Consider the following 8,751-nt stretch of genomic DNA (forward strand, 5'->3'; position numbering starts at 1 on the left):
GGATGCAGGTGGGGTGCGATGGTCTCAAATCTAGCACTGAATAGCACAATGGATAACTGAACACGGAAATAAAATGTCTGCCATATCAACAGTCGTCTCGGACGTCATAAATTTCTTAATTTTCAATAGGTACTTTAATCATTGGGCCACCTTCGATGAGTCTAAATTTCTGTTAGAACTACATAAGCAATGCTAACAATATTTTAACTTATTAAGCATTCAACAAACATTAAATGCAACATCAAATACGAGTGTATCGTTCAATTGCACATTTTCAGTTTAGATCCCCGAAAATATCTATTATTTTAATAGAAAACCAGTTGTTGCTTTTCTAATTGTTTTACAGTTTTACATGTAGAAGTGATAAGTAGGATTTACAATATTCACAGCATTTTAACGTAGGTGTCACCATAAAATGTATTCTATATTTGGATGGGAATGGGAACAGTCTGACCGTACGACGCAGATATGACACTATTGAGCCGTCTGTTTAGTTTGTTCCGATGTCTGATTTTAGCTCAAACCGAGCTAATGTTTTGAAAGCCACTCGGTTGGAATTTATACCTTTGTTTGCTGGCGATTTATACAGTTGTGGAAATAATGCGTTTTGTTTCCAGATCCTATCTGACGAATTATGCGTGTCAGCTGTTAAAAGCCAGTAAATTACGACCTTACACAGGCTCACCTAAAAGGGCTGCGATCACATTTTCCTTATTATATCTCCTGTTCGCTTGGTTTTTTTACCTCAGTGGATTTCCATGAGACATTTCTGATGCTCGGTATTAAGTTACTGTTACATATCTATGAAACTCTTGTAGTCTGGAGCGCTGTTGCATATCTTTGCCAGTCAGCTTTCTTTTTACTATCTTACTCAGCGTTAATTTTGTGATTTTTAATATTCCTCACTCGAGTCCTTAAAATTTGAAATTTACTTTTCTCCCTTCGAGATAATTACATTTAATCAATTTGTTTCTTGAATTTGTTCATTTTTAAATTTAATTACTTGAACTTGTAGATTTTTAATGACTTTTTATGTAATTTATTGCTAAATCACAGTTATTTTCGTCATTTCTTAATAGCAGCATTTTAGTTTTCCAGTTTCATGAAATCAATCAAAAGCATGGAAACCTATATACAGCATATGCTTCATGCTATCTGTAGACCGATCGTGACTACAATATATGACGGATTCACATTTCCATATAACAGAACCAGCAGGAGAGATTACCAACAACCATCACTATACTTCGCAATTCTATATAAGCACGTCTCAGAACTATCTGCCTTGGAGAGAAACAATATCTTTTGTTGCTATAAATATTTTACTTGTGTAAAGGCACACAAAAATGAAATCAGACGAAAATAAATCCGTGTGACTGCTCCGAAGTACGATACGTAGACCTTGCTAAGCAAACCTAAAGGGAAGAGAACTGAAACATTACCACTGACTGCAATTTATTCCTATGCTTACGCATGGTCCTATCATATTGATGTGACAACAGCCTATGTTCAACGTGAACATTCAGTAACCACTCACAGATGGCAGGTGGCAGTAATAATAGTGGTGAGTCTACAAAGCGTGTCAGGGCACGTGGTGAAAAGTGCAGTCGCTGTCGTAATGCGGAAACAGAGAGACTTATCTCACGTCCGAAAGGGGTTGAGCATTGGCTTTCGGGCCAAGAATTTCCGGAACGGCTAAGTACGTAAACTGTTCGAGTGCCAGTGTGGTTGAAATAAACCACGCTTGGCAAATGGCGCTGTCAAAAATCAGCGCCAAAGCAGCTGTGGTGCACCACGGGCCATAGATAACGACTGTGGAGATGGGTACTGGCGAAGAGACGTGCAGCTGTTGAGCAGAAGACCGCCCAGGTGAACCAAGGGGCTACCAACAGCGTCTCCTCGACGACATTTCAGCGAATGCTGCTCATGGGCGACGAAGGCTGAAATGTACACATTGTTCCGCCCTATGTAGGTCGGTGTCAACAAAATATTTTCACATTCGCAGGAGACAGCTGGTGATTGGAATTTCGTGAGAAGATTCCGTCCACCGAATGGCGACATGTGGCCTTTTCAGACGAATCCGTTTTTATGCTCCATTAGACATATAGCCGTTGGCATGCACGGCGTGAAACGTCTGAAAGCAAACCAGGAGGGAGTGTTATGGTTTGGGAAATGTTTTCGTGGCATTCTCTAGGTGATTTCGTCATTGTTGAAGGCACAATGGATCAACAGAATTATGCATCTATCCTTATGGACCAAGTCCACCACTACACGCTGTTTGTTTTTCGTCGGCAAGAAGGCATCTACCAGCAAGACAATGCAACGACTTATATAGCTCGCTATGCACTTTCTTGGTTAGAAGAGCACTAGGATGAGGTTTCCGTACTCCCATGGTCATCAAACTACCCGGAATTAAACCCAGTCGAGAATATGTGGGACCACCTCGATCTACATCTACATCCACATCTACATGGATACTCTGCAAATCACATTTAAGTGCCTGGCAGAGGGTTCATCGAACCACCTTCACAATTCTCTATTATTCCAATCTCGTATAGCGCACGGAAAGACTAGACACCTATATCTATCCGGTCGAGCTTTGATTCCCCATATTTTATCGTGATGATCGTTCCGCCGTATGTAGGTCGGTGTCAACAAAATATTTTCGCATTCGGAGGAGAGAGCTGGTGATTGGAATTTCGTGAGAAGATTCCGTCGCAACGAAAAACGCCTTTCTTTTAATGATGTCCAGCGCAAATCCTGTATCATTTCTGTGACACTCTCTCCCATATTTCGCGATAGTACAAAACGTGCTGCCTTTCTTTGAACTTTTTCGATGTACTCCGTCAGTCCTACCTGGTAAGGACCCCACACCGCGCAGCAGTATTCTAAAAGAGGACGGACAAGCGTAGTGTACGCAGTCTCCTTAGTAGGTCTGTTACATTTTCTAAGTGAACTGCCAATAAAACACAGCCTTTGGTTAGGCTTCCCCACAACATTTTCTGTGTGTTCTTTCCAGTTAAAGTTGTTCGTAATTGTAATACCCAGGTATTTAGTTGAATTTACGGCTTTTAGATTAGACTGATTTATCGTGTAACTGAAGTTTAACGAGTTCCTTTAAGCACTCATGTTGATGACCTCACACTTTTCGCTATTTAGGGTCAACTGTCACTTTTCGCACCATTCAGATATTTTCTCTAAATCGTTTTGCAATTTGTTTTGATCTTCTGATGACTTTATTAGTCGATAAACGACAGCGTCATCTGCAAACAACCGAAGACGGCTGCTCAGGTTGTTTCCCAAATCGTTTATATAGGTAAGGAACAGCAAAGGGCCTATAACACTACCTTTGGGAACGCCTGAAATCACTTCTGTTTTACTCGATGACTTTCCGTCAATTACTACGAACTGTGACCTCTCTGACAGGAAATCGCAAATCCAGTCACATAACTGAGACGATATTCCATAAACACGCAGTTTTACTACGAGCCGCTTGTGTGGTACAGTGTAAAAAGCCTTCCGGAAATCTAGGAACACCGAATCGATCTGAAATCTATCGGCCTTATCGTGCCACGGATCCTCAGCGTAGTGCAGCTGCTCTTGGCAATGGAGTCGGCATGGCTCCAAATCCCTGTCAGTACCTTCCATAACCTCACTGATTCTCTTCCTGCACATATGGCAGCGGTCCTCGCTGCGAAAGGTTACTATTCATTCTTCTGACAGGTGGTCACATTACTGTGGCAGGGTGTGTGGTATCATCCATTTTTAATCAGACAGTTAAACTTCTTAAGGATGAACTAGTGTCATTCGGTGGGCAGTCTTTTCCTCCTTTTCCCTCTTTCACACGTACACACACACACACACACACACACACACACACGCACACGCGCACGCACACGCACCTATTAATTCTGTATATGTAATCACCATCACTATCATCATTATCAGCTAGTCGACATCCAGAGCCGGTTAAAAGTTCCCTCTATACTTTTTCATTCAACGGGTTTTGGTATGTGTATTCATGTCGTTCCTATTTGGTCTACCCATCATCAACCTTGGAGTTTTATTATGTCTTAGAATACAGAAGAAAACGCCCTTGCTCTATCCATTACTTACATCTTCCATACCAAACATTTCCATGAAAGATTTTTTCCCCATCGCTCTTAGCACTTCCCAACATACGTATTTCCATTTCTGACTGAACAGCCCTCTAATTTGGAATAGTATTTCATTAAACATCCATATTCCATTGCCATAAGTGGAATCTGGTAATAAATAAGGGCTATAAAATCTCTCTTTGAGACGCACTTCAAGCTTACAAGTGTAACGTACGAACTCCCCGTCACCGATCTGATTCATATTGAGAACTTGTGTAGCGAACGTCTTGCGACGTCCATATGTGTAACTAGGAGACGCAGCTCTCTTCCGTTTTCGAGAAAATCGTGTTCCAAAATTTTAGGCATGCTTATATACTTTGTATGGTCACTAATATGCAACGAGTCTGCAGCCGAGTGAGCAGATGTGTAGAGCAAGCAGACACTACTTAACGGAGATGCGCTCTTGTTTCCCACAGCGAAGTCGGGCTTTAGCAGCCGTATTTACGCGTTCGGAGCTAGTTTTGTTTTACTCTCTCTGGCCGTTACTTGCACGTCTTCTAGTATTCCAGAGCAATAACGAACAGAATAAATAAATCAACACTCCATTTCACGTTCTACAATGACTTTGAAAGACCATAGGCGCTCGAGGTACAGCACTTTCTTCGTGATGTAGCCAAAATCCCGGCAGATGAGGTACTGGGCATTCACTTCAATACTGAACAGTACGGTGTATGTTTAAGTCACCAGCCGCGCCGAGTGGCAGCGTGGTTTGAGGCACAATGTCACGAATTGCGAGGCCCTTCCCGCCGGAGGTTCGAGTCCTCCCTCGGGCGGGCATGGGTATGGTGTAAGTCTAGGGACCGATGATCTCAGCAGTTTGGTCCCTTACGAATTCACACAAATTTGAACATTTTTGTTAAAGTCATCGATGACGGGACTAGCAATAAAATTCATCAGAAAACGCAACAGAGGCTCCGTTTGTGCCACGCCACAGTAACATCGGCTTGGTGACAGTCGATCAGGATTAGGCATGCAAAAAATTCGAGTCTTGGAACTACCAATCGAACTTACGGCGGCCGAAGCCTCTGACGTGACGCCCGCAGCAAAACAGTCGCCCCTTCCAGGCTCCTACGCGATGGCTCTCGTTATCCTTGCAACTTCGCATCACTGCCTAAATCCAGTATCGGTGCCTTTAGCGGCCCAACGCTACACCCGTTGCACATCCTCCACAGCAAGAAACGGCAATGTCGATACCACTGGCACCACAGCCTGTAGAAACCGATCATCCCTCAGATGATCGAATGGAGTTTACATCAACAATAGTAACGGTGACTGTCTGCAAGGTCTCACTGGTCTTGCGATTTCATTTCAAAGACTGTAAGTTTACACCCTGACAGCAGTCACTTCATCTTGTAAGCCTTCCACTTGTCTATCTGGCCACGCGTCTGCTAAGCTGATTCTGCCCTATGACGGTGGTTATTGTTTCTAGCCTGCATTGGAGGTTATCAGAATCTTAAATAAAACTTGAATGCTGAAATAATTAAATGAAATGGTGGCCATCTCATTATCGTAGTCAATTATTGGTAGGTGATTAGAATATCAACACGGGATTAACCTTTAATAAAAATGGCAAGGGATTATTGATCATAAAATCGGACAAACAACACAAGTTAAGCGAGATGCCAAATAAACCAGGAACTGTTGACGACACAAATAGAAGCCACAAATAATTAGCACTTCACTGAGTGGCTTTTGGTTAGCAAAGACTAAGGTTTTTCTGTTAAATCTATTTACCCTGGCTCAAAACATTGATAACGCAATCTGAAATTCTCTAATACTGATTAGATTTTGATGGATTTATTTCACACAGAAATTATACTACATTGGTGCAGCTGAGAACAAGTGGTGAGACAGTGATTCTGTTTTCCCTAACAAACTGGAGGAGCGATACTGTACTCCTTACTCGATGCATAGCCCTGTCTCAGGTGACAGCCGTAGTGCAAGTGTCTGCAGAGTAGCCATATGCAGTGCCTGTAATTCGATATCAGAGACACGAAACATGCAAAGTCGGGGGCTAGCGGTCTGTTAGACGGATCGCAATTACTTTCTGATGAAGCCCTGAAACCTCAAAAGATTCCAGCTTGTGACACTCCCGTTCGCCGGTCATACCCTAGACCAATTTGAGCCACTTATATGGCAGTACACACAGGGAAATCCCTGCAGCGAGATGTCCGAGATGACTGAGGTCTAAACTGTCGGTACAGCTAAGACTTCACCACAGGCTCACCATTCAAGACCATTGTCGCTGAGACGTCATTCTTAGGAAGAGAGTCATAGGTGCAACCCACTCATAACAAGAGTCAAAACGAGAATCTCCTGCCCAGACTGGAGTCTGAATCAGAATCCCCCACCGAGCGAGGTAGCGCAGTGGTTAGCACACTGGACTCGCATTCGGGAGGACGACGGTTCAATCCCGCGCCTGGCCATCCTGATTTAGGTTTTCCGTGATTTCCCTAAATAACTCCAGGCAAATTCCGGCATGGTTCCATTGAAAGGGACGGCCGGCTTCCTTCCCCGTCCTTCCCTAATCCGATGAGACCGATGACCTCGCAGTTTGGTCTCTTCTCCCAAACAACTCAACCCAGAATCCCCATTTCTCCACTCGTCCATTGCCATCAAACCTTGGTAAATTCGATATGTGCAGCCATGCAAGTACCCACACAAGGGTTTCGTGCCACAAGCACCATGTCCCACCTCTAGCTCGTCTGCTCTACCTTCAAGCCAATCCTAACCAAAGATAATAATAACCTTACCCTGCTAGAGAGGCAGCCAATTCCTGTCACGTAAATTACCATGCATGCAGGAAAACACGAAATGCTCCTGAATAGGCCACTCGGGATGGGCTGGTTCATATCAGCTACAGCACATGGTGCAGTTCCCTATCCGCTTTCACTCTAGTTAGGCCGCGAAGGCGTCTGGCTGGCCCCAGCTGTCCCGGAATTCATTCAGCTCTGCCGACTGGCCGTCTGCTCGGCAGCTTTGTGGGCCGCCCGTAACACAGGCATTCACTTTCCAGCTGCTACGTGGTCGTCATCGCCGGCCACAGGGTGTTGCCACATGACGCCCCTCAGGATGCACTGATACCGGGTTTGACAGCTCCCAAGATCTGCACATTCCTCACAGTATGCTTGAGTGCCATGCTTTTACATCAATTTTCACAAATAGTTTCTTATGAATAGAACAAGAGCATAAAATCAGCTCTTTGAATAAATACAGTATGAACCCATACATCATTATTTGAGTGTTTTTAACAAAATGAAAAGAAGAAATAAGTTTTATCATATTGACTAAACATGACATCCTTCACAGTTAGAATGGTCTCAGAAATATTGTATGAGGTGTCTTGGTCTGTGTGTAAGAGTTGTGTTAGTACCACTTCCTCTCACACATACCCCTATGATAGGCCGGCACAGCATCCACTCATCACTCAAACATGCTCACCCAACACAACACTTAGTATTAACTTATTTTATTTACCCAACACCTGTCAACTTGAGCTCTAAGCCCTCTGTACTTCTAGATTATGACTGTGTTACATATATTCCTCCTGTTCTTAGTACTTCCAGCTTCGTTGTCACCCAGTGCTGAAGTGGACTGAAATCATGCCCCCATCTGTCTGCGTAGATACTCTGTCTCATGGCAACTGCTCCTGCATTCGCACATCTGAACCTTATAAATGTCATTATTTCCTGCTTACATGTTGCTTAAATGTTACAAAAATGCCTCCAGTCTTCCTCTTCTAGGATCGCCGCTGTAATAAAATACAGAAAGGTACATTAGTTCACCAATGGTCCCCTTCTTACTACTACCTTCCGTTCTCTGAACCTAAGATACGACACACCACCCTGTAAACACTCACGCCTGATGATATACATTTTGCCTAGGGCACTATCATGGCGCCAGCAAAATAAAAAGGCTTCATCGTACATCTGGTAATGGCCCAAAATCCCAGCGGAATTGGCGTTTCCATGCACATAACGCGTGGGCAGCTAATACCCTTATAACACACCGGAAAATCGGGACAGACATGCGCAGTGGCATAGTCGCAATCTCGTCACTGCGAAACAGCGGAAAGCAACGAACACTCGCCTTTTGGTCAGTGTACAAGATATTCCGGAAAAGGGCAGAAATAATCTCACAGATCATAGTGATATTATTGAAGACAGTATAAAGTGAATTATACAACTGAATTAGATGTTCGTAATGCGATAGTTTCTTGGGTAATAATCTTGTTCTCCTTGGAGCGTGATAATGGACAACGACTGTGCGGTCCGGATACATAATGGCCATTTGTTTCATAGGTAAAATGGTAGTTGGACACAGAGGTTAGTTCCTCAACGTACATGGGTTGTCATACCAAAAGAAAGTGACAGGTTATACGAGGAACTGTCAGTTATGACGAATTTCTATTCAGTCCTGACTTTGATTTTCAAGCAGGCAGTGAACGCGTTGATATGATGATGTAAGAACCCCGCAACTCATTTGATCAGATTCCACAAGAAGTGACACCGTAAGCTAATAAATGACAATTACAAATACATCAACTACAGTAATTCAGTAAACAGATAATCTAGATTTCGCTACAAATATCATC

Source organism: Schistocerca cancellata, chromosome 4, assembly GCF_023864275.1.
Source record: "Schistocerca cancellata isolate TAMUIC-IGC-003103 chromosome 4, iqSchCanc2.1, whole genome shotgun sequence".
Lineage (NCBI taxonomy): Eukaryota > Metazoa > Arthropoda > Insecta > Orthoptera > Acrididae > Schistocerca > Schistocerca cancellata.